The sequence below is a fragment of the Ochlerotatus camptorhynchus genome, unplaced genomic scaffold (genome assembly GCF_037179485.1).
Source record: "Ochlerotatus camptorhynchus isolate MF236.1 unplaced genomic scaffold, CSIRO-AGI_Acam_v1.1 ptg000404l, whole genome shotgun sequence".
In the NCBI taxonomy this organism is placed as follows: Eukaryota; Metazoa; Arthropoda; class Insecta; order Diptera; family Culicidae; genus Ochlerotatus; species Ochlerotatus camptorhynchus.
The window spans coordinates 676,911-701,908 of record NW_027040890.1 but is presented as its reverse complement, the minus strand read 5'-3'; the positions used below and the strand labels follow the sequence as shown (position 1 = coordinate 701,908).

Below are 24,998 nucleotides of genomic sequence, written 5' to 3'. Positions count from 1 at the left end.
GGAAATTGTAGAAAATTTATATGAACATCCGGAAAACGTAAGATTGTGTTATATCATGGAGATTTCAAAAACTTAAAAAACGCGAAAATTTAGCTTAATTGATTAGAGAAAATCAACGAACTTCCATTAATTAAAAAAATGCAAACACTTTTAGCAAGCAGTAATATCCACAAAAAATTCCAGAGAACTTTTAATAAATTAAGATACTTTTAGATAGTTTCATGATATTCAGCGAAGTTCCGAGTACTTCAGAGACGATAAGATAGCTTCAGAATAATCCCATTAACTAAAACTCCCAGGAAATTTGCAGAGACTTACGAGGAGTTCCGTGGAATGATGGGGTATTCTATGAACTTTATGATTGATCCGAAAACGTCAGAAGCATCAGTGAATTATGAATAGATATCAGAAAATTTTCCGGGTTACTAAACAAATTTAGAGAACTTCAGGTAGTCATATATAAGTACAGGGAAAATAAGTGAGGGGTTAATAATGGTTATAATACTTTAGGGAAGTTGTCGAAACTTCAAGGCAGATCATTTAATTTCAGTAAAGTTGCAGATTCTTAAAAAATTACTGAAAATTTAGGACAGTCTAGAGAACTTTAAAGAAATGCAATAATCTTTTAGGCAAAGTCTAGACTATTGAAGAAGTTTTAAATAAGTGTCGATAATTCGAAGGAAGTTTCATGGACTTCAAAAAAATCTTAAGAACTTCAGGGAAAATCATAGAATTATATTAATTATTTCGTCCTAATTCCATAAACATTGCGGAAGCACAAAAGTTCCAGAAATTTTGAAAAACTTCTAAAATTTCACAGAAGTTTTAGAATTTGATGAAAAGCATTGTGAACATCCGGCTAGTTTCTCAAATTACGAAAGAGCTTCAAAACTTCCCTTGAAATTCTGCTCACATTGTAAGTCTCCCAAGAATTCATTGGCAATTCTTGTCGTAGTTTGTTTGGCGAACCCTCCTGAATTTATTTTTCGAATTCCTTTGAAGATGCTTTGGAGTTATTATAATATATAATTGTAATCCTCCTTTTAGTATTTTCAAATAGATTTGTTTTCTCCCACAAACACAAAATTATCCTCAGAATGCCTTTGGAATTTTGCTCTGATGGAGTTGTGCTCCTCAGGAATTTTTAGAGTTTTCATTAAACTTTTAATTCAATTCAGGGTTTCTTGAAATTCTACCCAAAACTATCAGGCTTCCCAAGAAATCTAAAATTGCTTAGAACTACCTTAAAAGCAGATTGCATTTGATGTTTTTTTTTCCGAAAGTTTTTTTTTCAGAACTTCCTTGAAATGAGGTCTTTAGAAATTATATTAAAATTCCACTGTACATGGATTTTGAGTTCACATTCTAGAAAATTTCTTGAATTATAATAGATTTCAAGTGCAGGACTAGTTAAAATTTAAAATTTCTAGGAAATATGCAAGTAAAAAAAACATTTCAAGCCTCTGTTTTTTAATATATGTGTTACTGAAGATTAGTCCAATGTAGATCGATAAAGTTCAAAGTGTGAATGAAAATAACGAAAAAAATTAAATGGTTGTATATTAATATTTATTCTATTCTTTAAAATATCCTTAGTAAGAAAAGTATTAAATTCTCTGAGACATCCAGGTAGTTTACGGGAAAATAAAATTTCCTGAGGATTCCCGGTTTTCCAGGTTTTTGCAGTTAGTAGACATCCTAACTAATACCGTGGGTTCGGCCATACACTTTCTATTGAATCTTTTGCTCTAAAGGTTCATATCGTACATAAGTGTTTATGAGATAGGGCCTATTAAGCACAACCCGCACTTAGTCCTTCTTTATCTAGCGTAGTTTGGCACCAAACGGAATGTTATTATTACTGATGGCTTCCAAATTCATTTACCTTTCCGTACATACCGTAAGATTTGATAAAGAGAAACCAATCGTTGAGATATTGTCAAAAGTCTTACACTGCTTCTTGACGCCAAACTCGGCCTACGGATTCTAAACTCAGCCTAACGCATTGAAACGCCAATGAATTCACTTCGGCCTATCGGATAAAGATAAAAATTGATTCGGTCGGAGCGCTTCTTTTGTTTTTGGAAATAATGCGTGCAAAGCTTCATATCACGCGTTCTCATTGACTTCGTTCCGTAGCTTATTAACTAAAATATCGTGCCAAACGCATAATTGACTTGTTAATTCTGAAATAATGGATTTATTTGAAGTTTTCTGCTCGATAGGCCCAAAACGGGCGATTAGGCCGAAGTAGTTCTCTACCCTACTTATTGAATAAGTCTAAAACATCAAACATTAATTTTCTCTTAGGTCACTTTTTAGTCACTATTTTTACAACTATAAGTGACTATTTGGTCACTTATTTCTTCAACATGGTCACTAAAATCACTATTTTTGACAGCAGTGATCGCTACCAGCCCTGCACTCCAACACGTTTCGAGCGTTGTGGCAGGATGCTAGACCAGGCCAGAACAGAGTTGATCCTTTGTGCTTCCTTATGAATGGCAAGAGACAAGGCACTTTTCCGTGTAAATCGCACCGTTGATTGTTCCGGAAGTGATAAAGGGAGCGCTTATTTCACCACATCCTCAAATCGCCTGCCAGATCAGGAACTTCTTGTAAATTTCGATAATTTCTTCTTTCGAACATCCGGAACATTGAGCTTAGACTTGGCTTAAACATATTCTTGCCCATGAAGTTGACGGAAGTCGGCCTTGACGAAAGTTTCGTCATCCATCACGATGCAACACGATTTGGGGAGCAACTTCGTGTAAAGTTTCCGGGCGCGGGTTTTCATTACGTTTTGCTTTTCATTCCGATTTGGGGCAGTTTGCACCTTGTAAAAATGCAACCCAGCACGCTTCATGATTTTCTGCACAAAACCGACTGACACGTTGGACTTTTTAGCGACATCTCGAATTGACATGTTTGAACGGTTCTTGATCTGTTGCATCACTTTCCTGGCCATTTTACTGTCCATTGGACCAATTTTAAGACCACCACCCTTCTTTCCTTTGGGCACTCAGATGCTCTTTGAAGACTCTTATCACACGACTTTACAACTGTGACGTATTTACAAATCCAAGCTTTTTAGCGATCCATCGGTGAGACGCCTCTGGATCTTGATTGTAAGTGCACAAAAATTTTTCACGGACAATTCTTGTATCGGCGAAATGACTGGAACTGCTGTATGAATAACTTTGAAACTTGACAGATGTTAATAGCAACAATCAATACGAAACTAACAATTTTAAATTGGCTCACTACTTGACTAGCCTATTGGTCCCAAGCAAATCGATTAACGCACCCAATTCTTGTCGAAATTCTAGTACTAAACTATGTTTGTTTTGATTCGCTATGAAAGTTTGACAGATAAAATGAGGGGTTCGTGGATTTTCCTATGTTTCGAAGGGTGCATCGATTAGCTTGGGACCGAAGAGAGTACCAGAGCTGAGCCAAAAAGTTGAGCACGTTTCTTCGGGACCCTCGAAACATAGGAAAATCCACGAACCCCTCATTTTATCTGTCAAACTTACATAGCGAATCAAAACAAACATAGTGTAGTACTAGAATTTCGACTAGAATGGAGAACGTTAATCGTTTGCTTGGGACCAATAGGCTAGTCAAGTAGTGAGCCAATTTAAAATCGTTTGTTTTCACCGGTTGGTATTACGTCGATGACTACTTCGACAGCGTCGATACGGTCGAAGAAGCAATCAACAGAGCGAAAAAAGTTAGAAACGTTAGAACGTTCATTCGGGAGGAGGTTTCGGGATTATGAACTGGGTGTCGAACTCTGGAGCGTTTCTCGAGGAACTGGGAGTGGTCAAGAAGGAACAGTCTGTGCATTTCAACCGGGACAAGGAAAGCGGAATCGAGCGAGTGCTTGGTATCATCTGAAATTCAAGGCAGGACGAGTTTTCGTTTTCAACGGAGCATCGGCAAGACGTGAGACCGTATCTGATGGATGTTGAGCGTCCTACGAAGAGGATAGTTCTGAGTTGTGTAATGGGATTATTCGACCCATTAGGCTTGCTCACACCATTTACGATTCACGGGAAAATGGTGGCGCAAGATCTGTGGCGCATGGGCTGCGAATGGGACGACGCATTAGATGACAAGAGCTTCGAAAAGTGGGAACGCTGGACGGGTCTGTCGCCGAAGGTGGAAGACATACGCATACTTCGCTGTTACTTCAAAGACGTCTGCTCATCTTCAATCAACTCCCTGGAACTGCATGTCTTCACGGATGCAAGTATTCACGCATGCGCATGGATTCACGGTTGTGCAGCCTACTTCAGAGCAGTAATCGACGGAAACGTGAAGTGTTCGCTGGTGGTGTCACGATCAAAGGTAGCTCCACTAAAACTACAATCGGTTCCACGTCTCAAACTTATGGCTGCTGTTCTCGGGGTCAGGATGCTGCATAGGTAAGATCCAATCATTATTTTCCTATTACCAAAACCGTTCTGTGGAGTGATTCTCAAACGGTTCTTAGTTGGATCCGGTCGGATAAACATAAGTTCAAGCAATTCGTTGCTTTTCGAATTGGCGAAATTCTGGAGCTGACTTCCACAAACGCTTGGAGGTACGTTCCGTCCGATATGAACATCGCCGAGGTAATGAAGTGGGGGCAAGAACCGCCACTAGAATCAGATGGTCCATGGTTCAACGGACTACAGTTCCTGTACGAATCGAATTCAGAGTGGCCTGAGCAGAAGAAAACGTAGTTCGACGTCCCGAAAGAGATGAAAGCGTGTGCGCTATTCCACGAAGCGTCGAATTCCAGTCCTTTGATCAACGTTCACAGCCAGCGTAGTTCGATTCATTGCCGATTGTCGGAGAAAAATAGCTAGAAAGCCAATCCTAACGTCGATGACTGGACGCTACTTGGAGCGTTCGATAATAGCCAAGCCGGAATTCATCCGGTGGCCACTTCTTCAAGAAGAGCTTCAAGCAGGAGAAAGGATTCTTGTGAGACAAGCCCAGCAGGAAGCTTTCCGGAGGAGCTGAAGAATCTGCAAATCAGTCACCACCCAAGCAACATTTTTTGTCTTATTGAAGTTTTATAGCAGTTGATACAACCAAATTATAAAACCTTCACTGACGACCACATTGCTTTAACAACCTACTGAAAACTGCTATATAGCCATGTCATGGCCAATTGGCCCAGTTTTAATGCAATCATTAAAACTTGATATGCGAACTACCTTAGGAGCATAGGTTTTATGTCAGTTTTATCACACTCTACACGTGGTTGTTAAAAATGAAACCATAAAACCTCCTCCGGGTCAGAAATTTTTAACAACCTTTTAATGACTACCATAAAACTATATTACAACCGCATAAATCGCTCCTGAAGAAGTTGATAAAACATGATACGCTAAACATTTTGACAACCTTTTTAAGTTGGGGTTTTTGGATGATAGTTAATATTGAGAAATATTTTATTGTTGCTTTATTCTTTCGATGTTTGATGCCTATCAATTAAAGCGTAATTATTCATACTGTGTGAAATTTGTTCATACAGCGACATTTTTTTTCGTTATAACCTGCTACTCCTTAAAAATACCTCAATTTAACATATTCTCCTAGCTTGGCATTCTATAGCGTAACATAAACCTAATGGTTGTATCTTAGCATTTTGTAGTCCAAATTGAGAGCGTTAAGTTATATTCAAGCTCTATAACTAACTTGCTGGTTTTATTCGGTAAGCGAATCAAAACAAAACAAAATCCAGGGCAACCTGTCCAAAAGTCAACATTCCAGGCGATCCTCCTATTTTCTCTTGTAATCAAGATGTAAGAAATGCTTATTGGATCCACTAAAAGCTTTTTCAATACAAGGTTTAAAGCCGTGATGCCAATACTGGCCAGCTCCAACCGAATTTAGTGAAACTGTCTGCGTTGTTTTAAGAAAGGTTCATGGATCTTTCGGAAGTGTATCGGAAAGCCGCTTGTTCAATATGTTTAAGAGCTCCTTCACCGCATTGTGCCTTATGTTATATGAAGGAGCTCAGAACTTTAGATCCTCAAGGAGTTTCATATTGGCGATCGTCTCATCTTCATCGTGTTCAAAAGCAATGAAGGGGTTTTCATTCATGTATCTGAATAGATTTGTTTTTTTTATATTGGCAACAATTTTCAGAGTATTTTTTGTTATTGTTGTAGTATAGTTCTTATCTGTGAATATTAGGCCTCTGATAAAAATGATAGTTATAATGAGGTTTTAATGAAGGTCTAAGACTGCTTAAAGGTTTGTATCGGTCATAAAAAGTATGCCATAAAACATAATTGTATGTTTTATTTTGGTTTTATTCTGCAGTTATAAGTAGTGATAAAGAACCACCTTACAGCTACCGTTAAAACTATGAAGTCTGAGCTTTAATTTAGTAGTCGTAAAACAGTTTTAACGATGACTTGAAGGCCTGATATTATGACAAGCACACAAAACCGTAATACAACCACAGGCTGCAAGGGATGCTATGATAAAAAAAAATGTTAAAATAAGAATAAATCTTCCAAGCATTTAGATTGTTACTTGGGGCAGTACTCGTTGACAAGTCGAGCTGGATCTACAAGCAGAGTCCCTTCATCGATGCTGACGGAATCGCTTGAATTGGAGAAAGATTGGCGCTGTCGAAAGTAGTTCCTTTCGACAAGAAATTCCCGATAATCCTTCCCAAGCGACACTAGATCACAAGTATGATTATACAACACTTCCATGAAAAGTATGGTCATGCCAACCGGGAAACCGTATTTAACGAGCTTCGACAACGCTTCTACATCCCAAAGCTTCGATCAATAGCCGTGAAATACTGCATGTGGTGTCGAGTCAACCGATGTCAGTCACAAGCTTCGGTGATGCCGCTGCTACCAGTTCAACGGGTCAAGCCATAGTTCCGGCCCTTCAGCTCGGTGGGAGTTGATTACCTTTGTCCTGTAGAATGTTGGTCGGGCGTCGAAGAGAAAAGAGATCACTTGCCTTGCGGTACGAGCCATTCACCTCGAGGTGGTGATTGACCACGCAAGCTTGTCTGATGGCAATAAGGAGATTCATCTGCAAGCGAGGGTCACCGGACGAATTCTTTTCGGACAACGGAACCAATTTCAAGGGTTCAAGATGTCCAAAGCGAAGCAGAAGATCAGTGCGGTATGCGCTGAAAGCGTCTCAAGTCCGGCAATCAAGTGGCACTTCATCCCTCCCGGAACACCTCACATGGGCGGAAGCTGTGAAAGAATGGTGCGATCAGTGAAGGAGGCGATGAGGGCATTGGATGACGGCAGGAAGTTGACGCATGCAATACTCCTGGCCACATTGTCCGAGGCGGAAGACATGGTAAATTCTCGTCCGTTGACTTATCTACCACAAGATTCAGAGGAGACTGAAGCTATTACACCGAACCATTTTCTGCGCGGGGTCACCAAGGATCTGCTTATCTTTTGACAGATACGCGTATTTCGTCTACTACTTGCAGACTTCATCAGTGCCAAGTACTCAACACCACTGAAGAATCCATCTTTTATCTACGAGTTAAATACTAATCAATAGGTACTAAAAATCAGCACGTATCCACTGCCATGTCACAATTTACCTAACCAGGTACCTAAATTTAGTCTCCAACAGGTAGATACATGCTACGATGTGTGGTTTTAGTTAGCATGCCTAAGAGTCTCGAGTATCCGTTTCCTTGATCTCTATTAAGCAATGCTGATGGATTATGTTTAAATATTTCTAAACTTTCTGCTACGTCTAGTTTCCAAGGCGAAGATACACTTCGCAGGATATTGATGTTATCGTTTGTCAAATTGTGCCCCTTTGTAACGATATATTCTGCAACCTTGAACTTAAATTCATAATGAAGTCCTTTATCCATCTCTTTGTTAGCCTTTTTTACCTCTGCGATGTGTTCCTTCAACCTTGTTTCCAAAGTCCAAACTTTTAATAAATACAATTTGTGCATGGGAAACGATTTTTTGGACTCAAGCAATTGTTTTCGGCGAATATTTTTAGCTTTTGATTTTTGATGTTATTTAATTCTTGCTTATTAACTTTTCCCAAAATGATGCTTCATATTTGAAGCGGTATAGAATCGTATTCTGGAAGCCCTTCTCGGGTATAAAAGCGCGGGAATTTTCGGCCTCTACGCTGGGTTCCCGCAAATACAACCAACAACGTGATTCGTGTCCTCTGCTCCCACCCACCCATGGGGCGGCAAAAGCAGCAACAGGCTGATGGTTGGCGCGCAAAATCCCCCTTCTGTCTTCGGTGGCGCTGCTTGTCGGTCGGAATACGAACCCGGCTGCCGATTGTAATATGTTCATGGTTCGGTCCCGCATGGTGTAATATAAAAACGGAAAAGCCCCCATCAAACACCGTCATTCAACGTTCTTCAGCAAGGGGTTGATGTTTGCCGATGGTCTTAGGCATTCAGTGCTTCATACTGTGAGTGAGTTTCCTTCTGTAGCGTGGGAAGCAGTGGTGCAGTTCTTTGAGTGAAATATTTGCAGGTTGTTGTCTACAGTGTGTGAGGCGTTGATGAACGTTCATAATTTCTCCCGGCGATGTGTGTACGTGTCTAGAAACTGGAAATGTAAATGAAACGTATTTAACGGACTGGAAAAGTGATTCGATCAAGGATTAATAATTTGAAGCGTTTTGGCTTCTTGATTGAATGGGAAAAAGATTGTGGTCGATGATAAGTGACTGGTAAAGCTATTGTGAATGGATTAAATAATTCCTGTAGAAGGGAGGCACTTTAACCGGGACTGTGTGGAAGTGAGCTGTTTTTTATCGAAGCCTTGCGGTGGGAGGAAAAATGGTCAGTGGAGCGCGTTGGCACCAGAGTGCCGAAAGCAACAACAAAGGCAGCATCGAAAGTGCTGTTTCCGTTTTTGTTGACACTATTAATTAATTCCGGAAGCAAGGATCGACAGTTTTGTATATTTTGCAGTCACACTCGTGTGGAGAAAGAGTAAAAATCTGATCTTTTGAAGGTTTGTTGGTGAAATTGAAAAGGAGTTTCGGGTAGTAAGTTTTCGGGTGGAAGTGCTCACCATTCGGGTTGTCAGTTATCTGTTTCTGGGAGGATATATCTGCAAGAGTGATAATGAACAAAATGTCCAATCGAACACGAATTCAGCATATTTTGAGCAGTAGAGATTTTTAAATGGAGATATCGTCCTTTCTCGCGATTGATTGATTGTGTCTAACAAATTGTATCAACTGATGGGTTATCTTTGGTAGAAGTAAAGAAGTCAATCAAAACGTTAAAACTGTCTTAACACAATTATGTTACAAGAGATAGGTGTCTGAGCATTTTAAAAATTGGTAGAAACTTGATCCCTGCATGGGAGTGATTTGTTCCACATTTGATGATTTGTATTTTGATATTCATTTTCTTTCACACACATCCCGGGATCAAGTGTGTCAACATTTTTGGACATCAAGTCTTCCCAAATTGAGTGTTCACATTTTCATACAAATTCGCGGATCAAGTGTTACCAAATCTTCGGTTTCGGTGCAATACATTAAAAGCTATTAAATCTTTTCCTGTAGTTTAAAAAAATCTTTAAGGTAGTGAAAACATAAACACCGCTCTCAAAAATTTATTTGTTATTCAAACTGATGGAAATTTCTATTTATTTGTCGTCAATCATGTTTGCATACCGTTTTTGTTACATTGACACTAGTTCACTTTAATCCATCAAGCTTTATCTTAGGACAATACGTATGAGCATTTACATAATTTTAAATTAATGGTTCTCCTAGTTATCGTTACGTATGGAAATATTGTTTAAGTTTGTTTTTGGACATTGTATAGTCAATAATAACGCAATGTTTGTTGTACATAGTCATCATTTGGTTTAAAGGCCCAATTTGTAGAAAATAAATGTGGATCATTCTGCGCCAAGTGACCGTCAAAAAATACATAAGTGTAAATGGCGTCTGTCGATTTGAACCAAATTTGAAGAAAATGTTTGTGCTAGTCTACATTTTGAGAATCCAAATTTTTTGGATGATCAAATCACCCCCGGTTCAAGGGAGAATTTGTTATATTTCATTATGTTCAACAAACCATCATTTTCTTTTATCTCTATCTCAGGAAACTATAAAGCAACATTATAGAAAGTTTTTATGAGAATGATGATGATGATGATGATGATGATGATGATGATGATGATGATGATGATGATGATGATGATGATGATGATGATGATGATGATGATGATGATGATGATGATGATGATGATGATGATGATGGTGACTATCCCATCGTTTACTCTCACAAAGGTTTGAGCTGGACGATTTATTTATCAACAGAGACGTTCTCATTTAATCGATTCCGCGAAATTACCACAAATTTAGTTTTACTTGCATTCCATTTCAACTGATTATACTTCAACCATCTACTTAGCGAACGAAATCTTCATTCAAGTGTAAAACGGCATCATCTAAATCCTTAGCTGCAATGAATAACACAGTATCATCTGCAAACAAGATTAATGTCGCAAAATCGTAAAACACGTCGCAAGTCATGAATATACATAATAAATAACAGGGGCCCTAATACACTTCCCTGGGGCACTCCAAGGTTATTCACCACGGGACTGGAAACAGAATCATTAAAAACAGTCCATTGATTTGTGTCAGACAAATAGTTTTCAAACCATTTATATGCAGTACTCGTAATTCCAACGCGCTTTATTGATCTTAACGATAAGGGCCTAGAAATTGTTTCAAAAGCGCGTTTTAGATCCAAGAAAACAGCAACAATCGTATCTTTATTTTTCCACTTCACTAATACCAAATTCAACGCAGTTTCACAAGAATGACCTTCACGATATCCCGATTGTTCTGATGTCAACAAAGAGTTGCTATTCAAATACTCCAACAGCTTGCCTTATAACAACAAGTTCTAAAATTTTCTCTCATGTGTTGCAACATGTTGATGGGAAAAAACTCTTCGGCTTTAATCGAACTTTTTAAACAACTTTTTTTTAAACAACTTTTTGAATAGGAACCACTAAGGATTCCTTCCAAATTTGTGGCACATGTCCAGTTTGTAATGATTCATTAATAAGGTCCAGCAAGATGTGGTCAATGACATGAAAGCAATATTGAATATCTCAAGCATTAACATTGTCTACTCCAGCCGATTTTCCTAATGAGTAGCAAATAATTCTAGGTTCATCTAATATAATTGGGTGAAAACCTTCAAATCTACAACTACTATTAACCTGCAGGTTCATCGACCAATTCAATGGATTGAATAATCAATGAAACACTGTCGACAACATAATCATTAAATTTAGATGCAAATACTTGTTCTGACTGTTCTAATGTGCCATTAAAGGTTATGGACCAAGGTTTGCAATTACTAGGTGTTTGTACAAAACGTGTGCAACTACCCTACCCAAATACTCATATCAATACACAAGTGCCGCAAGCGTAGTGTTATCATGCCTACCGTTCTATTGTAAAGATTGCAAATAAATTCAATAGTTCGCATGCCTCTGCCATGGCAGGATGGCCCGATAAACGACCGTGTTTTATTTTCACCATCTATTCACACAACGTAGGGAAGTTCTGCCCGTGCGCGATCACTAGGTTTTAATAAAGATTTCAAAAAATTTCATAACTCTTTGCTGTTGTTTTGATGCTGATCAATCTTCCTCTGGACATATTCACAACGAGTTTTCTTTATCGAGTGTGAATACTGATTATGCGCGATTGTGTACCTATTCCAATGATTGCCAATATATGATTTACAAAATTTTGGTCCATTTGTCCCTTTTCCGTTTAAGATGCAAATGATCCAAATTGTACCAGTTGTTCGAGTCTTTCAAATAAACAAACTTTTGCTCAACTAGTAGATTGGTACACGTTTTCTAAGCGTTATTAAGAACAGCTGTAGATTCATCTTAATTACCGGACGCAAATGGAAAATCCATGCTTCTCTCCACAAGATTCGAAACAGCCTGTTTAGCATATTTCTTCCAGCATTTAAATTTTACAAAATCTTCGTTATCATTGATGTTATCTAATACATTAATCACTAATGTCTCATGATCGGTTATTTCTAAATCACTATATGTTTCTGAACAAATGGAATCAAAATTGAATCAAAATTGAATTGGAGATGATCAATTAAAGTTCTACTGTGCCTGGAAAGTCAGCTTAACGCTTCAAATGATTAGAATTATAGTTATCACACCAATTAGTATTAAAATCACCAGGCAATATATTTAATTTAATAGAGTTAAGAAATTTCTCGAGCCAGTTCTCTAAAACTTCAACAAAACGCTGGTCACGAGAACTGGGAAAATGATACAAAACTAGACCTGTGCGCCGATCAAAATATTTTCGGCGGCGGCGTGATATGTTATTTTCTGCCGGCGGCGGCGGCGTGGCGGCGTGGGTCGGCGTGAGTTTATTTTTAATGATTTAGAAAAAAAATACTTTTCAAACTAATCCCACATGTACAAAAAATGCTACCCACATTTGAGTTCAGATTACTCAAAATCGCTAAAACGTAGGTCACTCATAGTGTGAATAAATTTTGCCACACTTTCCCGGGAACAACTTCTTGAATATGTGGAAAATTTAAGAAAATTTTACACACGTTTAGAAGTGTACTAGTGGAACGACTACAACCACATTCAGTTTTCCTCATATTCGAGAAGTTTTCCTCGAAAAAGCGTCGGAAAATTGACTCATTCTCTGGGTGAGCTACGTTTTCGCGAATTTGAGTAACCTGAACTCAAATATGAGTAACTCTTACTCAATTTTGAGTCGTTCTCATTGGCCGTGCATTCAGAACTTGTTTAGAAAAGTAAATCAAGTGCTTATTTATATTTGCAGGGGGTGGAGTCGTATATCAAAGTGTTAGCAACTGAGACAATTTTTCAGTTGAAGTACATTTTCTGCCAAAATGATGCAATTTCAAAATGTCAAGGCTAACTGATGCTTTTTAAATGCATTTCTTTGCATTATTATTCAGCATTATTTTCTCAGCTATCGAATGTCTAGTGTATCAGTAAACAAACATCTGATCTTCAATGCACTGGTTGGATATTAATTTTCAAACCCTATATGGTCACCAATCGGTCAGATGGAACTTATTAGTAGGCTTAGTTGCTAGAGATATAGCAACAAAAGTTTACAATTATAGTTTCAGAACCACGACTTAAAAAAAAAAAAACTCACCTCAAACGGCTCAAGAAAGTTTCGGAAGTATTCAACTAGCGCCCACTCATGTGCTGTGAATATGAGATCGTGAGACGGTTCAATAAAGCATTCACGCCAGCTCTATTTAGTTCGAGACTTTTCATCATCTTACGTAAGTAATGCTAACGTGTTACGCTGATTGTTATAAGTGTTGGGGCTTATTTAGGTCCTTGACGGAACATTGACATTCATTTCACACAAACTCGGAAGTTGAGCATTTAGCTCCTCCTCCATACTAGATAACGGGTTTTGCTCATCCATATCAAGTCAATCTCCAGATTCTTCGATATCGGTTAAGATGTGTCTGTTTATTTTATCCATTTCGACTTACAATTCCGGACCTCGGTATCACCCGGCCTCTTCTTAGCCTCTGACATGCATAACAAGCAGATCACTTTCTCCTTCAATATATGTATTTTCAAGTCACTCTTTCCACGTTTCACTTTAAAGGTTTTTTCCTCTCGAAGTAGGTATCAATCGACAGAAAATTCGAGGGAATTTTATTTAAATTCAAATTCGACATCGCTGAAGTCGTCGTGAATGGAAACAAAACCTCCAAAAATCAAATGCGTAAAGACGAGACCGATGCGCAGGATCTATAGGTGAGGCAGAAGGAAACGTACACACTTAGATTTTTTTGCCGAGATGGGCACCACCGAGCAGCTCGGCATTTTATTTTGCTGGAAATTCAGCAAAAAATATGTTTGTTAGCTGAGATCTCGGCAAAATTCCCGTTTGTTAGCTGAATCTCGGCAAGTTTTTCACTGAGATCCAGTAAAATAAAATGCCGAGCTGCTCGGTGGTGCCCATCTCGGCGAAAAAATCTAAGTGTGTAAGTCGACTGTTTCATTCATCCGGTGTTCTCGTCGGATCGAGAGAAAGAAAGAGTCGGCTAGTTTCCTTCTGCCTCAGTGAACTGAGATTTTTGACGTTTGATCAGCGCACCAAAACGCAATCTCGAACAAGTACGAGCAGCAGGACAAATAGTGATTCATCCCTGTGTGCTAGATAGAGCAAGTGCGAACAAACGTCAAAAAACTAATAGCGAATTCGTTTATTATTCAGTTCCAATCTGGATCGGGTATCAAAATTGGGTCTGCTTGTTTTCTGACAAACGTCAGTTTGCTCGTTTGTTTTTAAAACGCAGCTCCGGTTGAGGTTCGCTCTGCCAAAAAGTTCGGTTTCGCACTGATAATAAACGAATTAGCTATAAATGACGCTAAAAAGTTGCCTCATACAGCCTTTTTTGAGGTTACTCAAACATGAGTCAGACATTTTCATTTTCATAACTTCTTTTGAAACGTCAAAGCATGAGTAGTTGGGATTTCTGAATATGAGCAACATTGGATCTCAATTTTAGATTTCAGCACATTTGTTGACTCAAAAAGAAACAAACTGGAATTGTGAGCAGGCTTGAAAAATCTCATTACAGCTAAAACGCCACTCTTCAAAATTATGAAACTATGAGATATAATAATAATAATATTTTTTTAAGTAAGATCCAACAAGAGAAGGTAAAGTTTGTAAAGGACACATAAAACCTGTCAATTTTGCATTCACAGGGTCACAATTAGCTATTTTAGCTGTAATGAGATATTTCAATGAGTGAATACCCTTCGTTATAACTAATAGCTAATTGCGACACTCTGGAAGTGATATTGACAGGTTTTATGTGTCCTACACAAGCTTTACCTCCTCTTCTTACATATAAAAATTATTATTTCAATATCCCATAGCTTCATAATTTCTAAAAGTAGCATTTTAGCTGTAATGAAATTTTTCAGCCCTGATTGTGAGAATGTAAAAATATAAAGTTTTCCTTTCCGTCGTAGAAGAAAATTTGAAAATCTCGAAAGAATTCATTCGAAAATGATGCAAATTGCAGCCGCCGTGGATGCAGAATCGTACCGCATAATAAATGGTAATTGTTTTGCATTTTGTTTTATTTGATGCTTGATTTAACTGCACTAGTAAAAATCCACACATAAATAATAGAAAATTTCTATAAAATATTAAGCATAATATTTATTTGGCCACACATAATTAGATATCCTGGAACAAAACACATACAGATTATGTGTCATATAAACAGTATGTGTGATCACATATAGAGATGATATGTGCAAGTGAGATTTATGTGCCTGGCATATAGAAACTATATCATAAATCAAATTGCAAAAATCTATGTGCAGAACACATAGAAACAATCATTGACTTTTTCTCAGTGTGTTTTTCAGTTTTTGGTTTATTAATCCTAAAGAAAAAACGCTCATTTGTGTATTTATGACTCATTTCCCTATATTTTGGATTCTATGAAAATGAGTAGAAATAACTCATCAACGACATTCCTGGAACTTGGCTGCTATTTATTGAACCGCAAGCTACTTTTCTTCTGATCAATTTTTTTTATAGAGCAAACATTCAGAGCTAAATGTGACATGGTATACGTGCAAGTTAATTTAACGTTATTTATTAATTTTTAAACAATTAACATATTTCAATACAGTTTACGTGCACTCCGACGTTTTGTGTTGTTGGCTGCACCAAGAGCATCTCTCACAATGTGCTAAAGGGCGAACACAAGATTATTGCAACACTTACAACTGGCTGTATTTATATTCCTACTAGGCGGAAATTACCAAAATTTGCATAGTTTCTCTTTGAAGTGTATTGTTTACATCCTGTAAATTGGGTTATTGTCTGAAGTGAGTCAAGTGAACACGCGTGAAACAAATGTGTACGCTCAAATGGAAAATCCGGAGCTGTCCCATGGTGCTGTAGGAAAATACTGCATGTCAATAATTGAACCAAAGTCCGGTTGACGGAGGGAAGGGAGAAGGGTAATTTCACCCGAAATTCCAACATTTCAACACGTGATGTTGCCAAAAAGGTCGTTGTTTTGCAAATTTACGTGTGGAAGGTCAACGCAAGAGCTGGATTACATGCATTCAAGGTTCAAAACTTCCCAAGCTGCGATGAGATCCTGAAAACTGTTGCCAAAATCCGCGCAAGGAAGCTCTACACGGAAATGTTGACCAGATACAGTTCTTGTGTCATGGATGATGAAACATACGTCAAAGCTGACTTCCAAAAAATATCAAAACAGGAGTTTTACACCGGAAAAGATAAGCTCCAAGTGGATGAACGTTTAGCTGAGCTTAGACCAAATATATTATATTAACAATATGATCCACTCTTTCGCTTAGCTGGTGAACCGAATTTTTAGCGATGAAAGCACCTCTGTGGCCGAAAAGGCTACCAATGTATTTGTTTATCGTCACGAGGGTTAATCCAAATGAAAATTTGTTTAATATTTCAAATGAATGTATTTCAGCATTTTATTTTATTTGATGACAACAGTGACATGTCAGACAAATTTTAAAGTAATATACGCAATGTAATTAATGAAAATAATTTGACTCTCACTTTTGTAATAAGTGCTATATTCGCACCCCTCGATTGTAATTGAATGATTGTTGCTGACCTTTTTCAACGCTAGATGGTGCGTGAAGCAATATTTTGCGGGTCGCCATTAACATTTGGAAAAAGGCATGAATGGATCATATTGTTAATATGATATATTTGCTTAGGCTGACTGCACATATCAATGGTTGCTACTCCGTGATTGATCAGAATCAGTGAAATTGTACAATTAATGAACTGAATGGGACCGTTAATTCTCATTGCGCAAGTTTCAGCCAAGTCCTTGCAATCAGGTGGGAGTAGGGAAGGAATATTGGAGTGACCTTTGTTCACAGTCCGCATCGTGCTCTCTTGCCGTGCGGATCTATTTGCTTTTTGCTTAAGGAAGTGTTACTACTACCTAAAGCTACAACAAATTTAAACAGCACTTTTCAGTGCTCAACCTACTAAATTTTCTACCTTGTTCAACTCCTCTTATTCCTCTTCGATCCTTGTTTGGACCCTACCCGAGGTAATCCTTCTTGGATATCGATTTGGAAAATTCCTCTTCGATCCTTCAGATTCTTATAGTAATCTGCTTGGAAGTCGATTTGGATAAAAATTTACTGCCGCCATGGCGCCTAAACGCAAAAGAAAGGGGCAAACTCTTGACCCCCCTTCTGATGAAATTAATTTGAGTAATCAATTTGATTTGCTCACGGATGATGAGAATGATCCATCATCCAAGAAAAATTCTAGTAAACTTTCCCGGCTTAATGCCAAGAAAGAAAAGATTCCCCCTATTGTGATAACCACTACCGATTTCCATGCTCTGGCAAAATTACTTGGAGTTGTGCCACTCCAAGTAATCAAAATGAAAATGAAATCCCGTCCTGGCGATTCGCGCAACGGGATTTCTAATGATTTTTATTTAGTTCACTTCAAGTCTAGTGAACTAAACAACCTTAAGGCCTTAGAAAAAGCTAGCCTTATGCTCCATGTCCGAGTGAAGTGGGAACACTTCAGGAAGACTGGAGGAAATTTCCAAAACCTCACCCAGTGCCGTAAGTGCCAGGGATGGGGTCACGGAACTAAAAATTGCTACATGCCAGCTAAATGCATGAATTGTGGTGATTCCTCTCACGCAAAGGACGACTGTCCTGTGAAGGAAGATCCTAAGAAATTTAAATGTTCAAATTGTGGTGAAAACCACAAATCCAATTTTTGGGAATGTAAGTCTCGCAAAGCGATCCTACAATCTCGTTCTAACCGTCAGGTAGGAAACGCTCCACGTTTCCGACCAGGTACAAATTCCTCTGCTGTTAACAACGGTCAGCGAGGAACAAATTCTACATTCGTACCCGTAGGTACAAATATCTCCCCTGCTTCAAATGTTTCATCTGTACCTACTCCCCTCGCTGCTAACAATGTTCAGCGAGTTAATGGAGCTACCTATGCTGCTATTGCAGCGGGTAGAAATCAAAATACTAACCAACGTTCTAACGGAAATTTTGACAATTTTGACTTAGGAAGCATTACTGCCCCTAAAATGGAATTTTTACAGAATTCATTAATTGACATGATTTCTGATATGCTTAAATCTAACTCCATGTTTGATGCTATTCAAACTGGAGTAAAATTTGCTAATAATATTGTCATGACTTTAAAATTCAGTAATGGATTTTAAAGCTTTAAACATTTTAAATTGGAACGCTCGATCTCTTAAAGATAATGAAGACGAGCTATTTAATTTTTTGAGAGTTCATAACGTGCATATTGCCGTTATAACTGAAACGTTCCTTAAACCTGACCATAAGGTTAAGAAGGACGCAAATTACTTGATTTATAGAAATGATCGTCTTGATGGACCCTGTGGTGGCGTTGCCATCATTATTCATAGACGAATCAAGCATAAAATTCTTTCTTCATTTGAAACCAAAGTTTTTGAAACTTTGGGAGTTTCTGTTGAAACAAAATTTGGACAACTTACGTTTATAGCTGCCTATTTGCCATTCCAATGTGTAGGCCAGCAAAAGAATTTTCTCAAGGGTGACCTTCAGAAACTTACCCGACATAGGTCTAAATTCTTCATTATTGGTGATTTTAATGCAAAACACCGCTCATGGAATAATGCTCAAAGCAATTCCAATGGTAATATTCTGTTTGATGATTGTTCTGCAGGTTATTACACTATTCAATATCCAAACAGCCCAACATGCTTTTCTTCTGCAAGAAATCCCTCAACTATTGATTTGGTCTTAACTGATTCATGTCATCTTTGTAGCCAATTGGTTACCCATGCTGACTTCGGTTCTGATCACCTTCCAGTAACTTTTGAAATATCCCAAGAAATAATTTCCAATCCCAACAGCTTTACTTTCAATTACCATAGGGCTGATTGGGAGCAATATCGATTATTTATGGAATATAACTTTGATCCAAACATTCCTTTGCAAACCAAAGATGAAATTAATTATGCTCTTGAATCTCTGACTACTTCTATAGTTGAAGCAAGAGCTGCCTCAGTACCAAAATGCGAGGTTAAATTCGATTCAATTATAATAGACGATGATCTTCAGCTCTTGATCCGTCTTAAAAATGTCCGTAGGAGACAATTTCAAAGAACACGCGATCCTGCCATGAAAGTTATCTGGCGGGATTTGCAAAAACAAATTAAAAAGCGATTCTCTGCCCTGAGGAACAAAACTTTTGAAAATAATGTTTCTAAATTAGACCCGAGTTCCAAACCCTTTTGGAAACTCACAAAAATTTTGAAAAAACCTCAAAAGCCAATTCCAGCGCTTAAAGTAGGTGGTAAAATTTTGATCACAAATTTGGAAAAAGCTCAGAAACTTGCTAAGCAATTCGAGAGTTCCCATAATTTCAGTTTGGGTCTTACTAGTCCTATTGAGAATCAGGTTGCTCGGGATTTTCTGAATATTTTCTCTCGGGAAAATATTTTTGATGATTCCTGGGGGACTGATTTGGACGAAGTAAGGTCTATAACCAAAAAATTTCAAAATATGAAAGCTCCAGGTGATGATGGTATTTTCTATATCCTCATCAAAAAACTCCCAGAGAGTACCTTGTCTTTCCTGGTAAAATTATTTAACAGATGTTTCCATTTGGCATACTTTCCTGATAAATGGAAAAATGCAAAAGTTGTTCCAATTTTGAAGCCGGATAAAAATCCAGCTGAAGCTTCTAGCTACCGTCCAATAAGTTTGCTTTCTTCAATAAGTAAACTTTTTGAAAAAATAATTTTGAATAGAATGATGCTTCACATCAACACGAACTCAATTTTTGCAGATGAGCAGTTTGGATTTCGCCATGGGCATTCAACTACTCATCAACTCTTGAGAGTTACCAATTTAATTCGTTCAAACAAATCTGAAGGCCACTCAACTGGAGTTGCTCTTCTAGACATAGAAAAAGCATTCGACAGTGTTTGGCATGAAGGTTTGATTGCTAAATTGAAAAAGTTTAATTTTCCACTTTACATTATGAAATTAGTTCAAAATTATTTAACTGACAGAACTCTGCAGGTAAATTATCAAAATTCCAAATCTAATCGACTACCTGTTAGAGCAGGAGTTCCTCAGGGTAACATTCTTGGGTCTATATTGTATAACATTTTCACTTCGGACCTCCCTGATTTGCCTCAGGGTTGCCACAAATCTTTGTTCGCTGATGACACAGGCATTTCCGCTAAAGGAAGAAGTCTTCGTGTTATTTGCAGCAGACTGCAGAAAAGTTTAGACATTTTCTCTTCTTATTTACAAAAATGGAAGATTTCTCCCAACGCTTCCAAAACTCAACTTATAATATTTCCACATAAGCCTAGAGCTTCGTTTTTGAAACCTAGTAGTAGTCACATAGTCACTATGAACGGAGTTCCAATTTCCTGGTCAACCCAAGTGAAATATCTTGGATTAATACTTGACCATAAATTAACTTTTAAAGATCACATTGAGGGCATTCAAGCCAAATGTAACAAATATATAAAATGTTTGTATCCTCTTATTAACAGGAAATCCAAACTTTGCCTGACGAATAAACTTCTAATATTTAAACAAGTTTTTAGACCGGCCATGCTTTACGCTGTGCCAATATGGTCTAGTTGTTGCACTACCAGGAAAAAAGCACTTCAAAGGATTCAGAACAAAATTCTGAAGATGATTTTGAAGTTGCCTCCCTGGTACAGTACTACCGAAGTACATAGAATTTCGAATGTTGAGACTTTAGCACAAATGTCTAACAAAATAATTAATAATTTCCGGCAAAAATCGTTACAATCCTCAATTGCAACGATTAATTCCCTTTATACTTAGATAAGATTTAGTTTTAGTTATTTAGTTTTAAGCTATCAATTGTTATACTGACATGCAGGTTTAAAAAACCTGTTTAAAATACTGAATTGCCAAGACAGGAACAATGTAAAAATACTTAGATATATATCATAACAATTAAGGCTGGTAAGTTACTGTAGTAACTGGAGCACCTAGGTTAAAAATGAAATGTAATTTATTTTGAATTTGGAACAAATAAAGAGTTAAAAAAAAAAAAAAAAAAAAAAGAGTGACCTTTGTTGTTTGTGGGCCGTGTTTACCTCTGCACCCCAACAAAAGACACAAGATTTTTTTTTTAGTAAGTTGGGTTCGTTGGATCAGGATTCACCTTGATAAGTGATACAACCATAGTTTTAAATGAATGAGTGTTATCATGCATTATACTTGGATTTGCCTGAAGCCTAAACAAAATGGTGGATCATTATAATATAAATCTGAATGCGTTCCATCATAGAAAAGCTGAAAATAAACTTAGAGCATGAGCATGAGCAAAATTGACCGCCCGTGACTGCCAAAACCAAAGAGCTGAAAACCAATTCAAACAAATCAAATCAACAGGCAAAACCAGGAGGAAAGTCGTAAGAGTAAATCATTACAGTATAAATCTAATGATGTTCCGCTACCGAAGAGCTGGAAGAAGAAATTATTTAATTTAAATCAATAGATCCAGTCTGAATGAAGGCTGAAAAAAGAGAATAATTATACAGCAATGACCAAATTTTGTCAGCTAGCAAAGTATGTGTATCTTAAACAACCATCTTGAAGGAGAAAGATATGAAATCACAATTATGTGGAATTACTGAAAAATAACAGTCTGATGCGCGGAGAGGTTGACAGGATCGGGTCATAACTGAAATGTCAATATTAGGAAAATTTATCATCATCAAACTATTCTTGAATTAACCTGGAAGAATGCTTGTGAATAATTGTTATACAGCCACTTTCGGACGTTTCCTTTTTTATACCTTTAGCATATTGGCCAGGACACTCTCTCGCTCGCGCCGCGCACTCAAATCGTCCCCGATTTCTCGGATTTACGAAAAAAATCTCAGTAGTACTTCTTAACCACAAAACGCGGACCCTAAGAATACTGATTAAATATAATGTAAACAAACAAAAATTAAGAGTCTCATCCAGATCAAATGATTCCAAATGCTACGGATTCATACAAATTTAGTTATAAAGAGCTAAGTAGAAAATAGGAACAATCTCACCAAATAAGTCCAAGTGAATCATTTGCAAGCAGCTCTGTCACGTTTGGTGTAGTAGTTTCGATCATAGACCCACCATATTTACGGGGATCAATCCTTTGGTCTAATATAGTCGATTGCTCCAAGTGGAAGTGGCAACTTGCATCTCCTTGACGCGAACACGAAGCGACCGCTCATAAAATCATACAACGCATAAATAAACTGAAGTTAAAAACTATCACTCGCGATGCCACTAATTTCTGGTACGGGAGAAAAATCAAACAACGCAGATAGCGACATCTCTTCTGATGCTTGCAAACATGATGAATCACGTTTTCTTTCTCGATTCTAAAACTTCCCGGAAAGGGAGAAAACCACCAATCACACACGAATAACCGTCCGGGAGGTAGAGTGCCAGCGCTAATCCGGCAAATACAGCCGAAAACTATGAAAACGAACGCACGCACAAAACAGAGAACAAACTTAAAACACAACCGTATCCAAAGGGGTTCGAAACTGCACTCGGTAAGTTCAAAGTGGATGATCGTTTCAAGAAAAAGAAAATGTCGAAATTTGCAACAAAATGCCTTATTTGATAAACTATCTGCACCTGTGGAAAAATAAGTAACATATTCGTCGTACCATTAAATGGTGAAATTAATAAAAATGCATGCCTCCAAAAACGTCTGCTGCCATTTTTGAGGCAGCACAGTGAAAAACCATTGTTTTGGCCGGACTTCATGTCACTATTCTTAAAGCGTGCTGGAATGATATGAGGCTAATTCGGTGCATTTTGTCCCCAAGGACATTAATCCACCGAACTGTCCAGAACTACACCCAATCGAAACCTATTGGGCCATGATGAAGCGGAAACTCAGAAAGACCAAGGAGAAAGTAAAGGATGCAAATGACATGCGGAGGTAATGGCTAAAAATGAGAAAATGGAACCGGATACGACTATACAAGCTCTCAAGGATTTTTTCTTCTTTGATTTATTTTCCATCGATCTTGTTTTTCGTGCTGAGTACCAATGCTACCGATGCCAGGGAGGCAGCTCCCACATCTTGACGCTACCTATCGACTCATCAACTCATGAACCGGTGACCAACGGCTTTACTTCCCTTTCGAAGGAAGGCGTGATCAGAAATGTTATGCCTCAGAATGCCCAGTTGCTCTTATGGATGACGTGAAGTAAAAGTGTCGGGCATTTTACCAAACATTGATCCAATTATAAATGTGCTATTTTATTTGCTATTTTCAACCAGCCCGTCAATTTCCGGCAAGCGCTTCCAATAATTTGATATTACGTACGCAAAAGATTCAGCATATTTGGAATTCTGTGTCAAAATTTCAGCTCAATTGAACATAACAAAACATAGTTGCAACATGTCAAAGCTGGCTTGTTTGTATGAAAATCGGCATATTATCCTATTTTAATGGTCACACACACTGAGCCGTGAAATTTGAGAGCAATTTAAATGTGTTGCAATAATTTCGTGCTCTTTCTCCACAATTTGAAGTATCTCAACACATTAATCGCGGGAACTATCGAGCATCGATTAAACCCTACACTAACTTTTTTTCGCACATAACCCTCTTTCTCCACAATTTGAAGTATCTCAACACATTAATCGCGGGAACTATCGAGCATCGATCAAACCCTACACTAACTTTTTTTCGCACATAACAAACATTTATACGTATCGACATTGACTCCAATCACAACACTAAACTTGTTGTAAGTGAAGCGTTTTTTTTTTTCTAACATATTAACAACTTTTACATCATTTATAGCGATGCCTTCATTTTGACTTTTTAAGTAGTGAATGAAGACATCGGAGGAATACTAATCACTCATGCCCACTATTTTCAATATTGGCTCCGAAGTGGGAACAACAGCACTATAGTTTTGACCCAGATGGCTTTCAATACTATTTTTCACATAATTTAGATTCTTCGATAATAGAGCCATCCTTACCATTCTCAAAATTGCTTATTTTGTGTTTTTTGGATCCAACTGTGTTTTCAAAAACTTACGAGTATCTTAGCAAACTAAGTAAAATTTTTCTTTTGATTTTAAGACCAAATAATTTAAAGTTTGTTTAGTAGCATTATTTTTACATAATAGAACAACCCGTTTTATTCTAGCTCTTGTTGTTTATAATATTAAAAAAATCTGACAAAAGCGAAGCGTAGCTGAGGAAATTCTTTATCCAATGCTGTTACTATCTCAATATTTTTAATTTTCTACTTAGTTCCCTCTAACTTAATGCCCACCACATGACGAATTAATAAAAAACTACAAACAGTTTTATCAAACCATTGAAGTTGACGACAACGATTGAAATAATCAATATTTGAAAAAAAGACTATCAAAAACCGATGCTATAAAATAATTCCTGCTAGCACCACAGCGCTAATAGCACAGATTTTCAAAAGTTTGCATAAATTAATGGTATGACTAATCAACAAAACTATACACGTTATCATTAACTGTCTATATTAAAGCTTGAGTCATTTTATATCTGGACCTATAAAACGGATGTATCTCGGAGCCATCTTAATGAAATAAAAATGTTGAGTACTTAAAATGAAGGACATTTATTGCAATTTATAGGAAAAAATAGCGAAAACAATCATTCCTAACTTTTCTTCGAATACCACTCATCATATTTTGGACCAGTGCGCAAAACAGGTTAATTGAGTTATTTTCGTATGAATATGAACTGCCATCTGCCTCATCATTCACTGCCTCGTGAGAGTCTGAATGATTGAGAGATAAACGAGTCACTGACAGCCGAGCACTCAGTCAGTAGCTCAGTCAGCA

General features: G+C 37.5%; 1 protein-coding gene across 1 annotated transcript in view; it reads left to right on the top strand.

The window, feature by feature from the left end:
- The first annotated feature begins 8,952 nt into the window (after nucleotides 1-8,952).
- LOC135710878 (corticotropin-releasing factor-binding protein) overlaps nucleotides 8,953-24,998 on the top strand; it is a 99,752-nt gene continuing 83,706 nt past the window's right edge. Inside the window, exon 1 of the mRNA XM_065233588.1 lies at nucleotides 8,953-8,996. The gene's annotated coding sequence lies outside the window, so the exon portion shown is untranslated. The remainder of the gene's footprint in view (nucleotides 8,997-24,998) is intronic.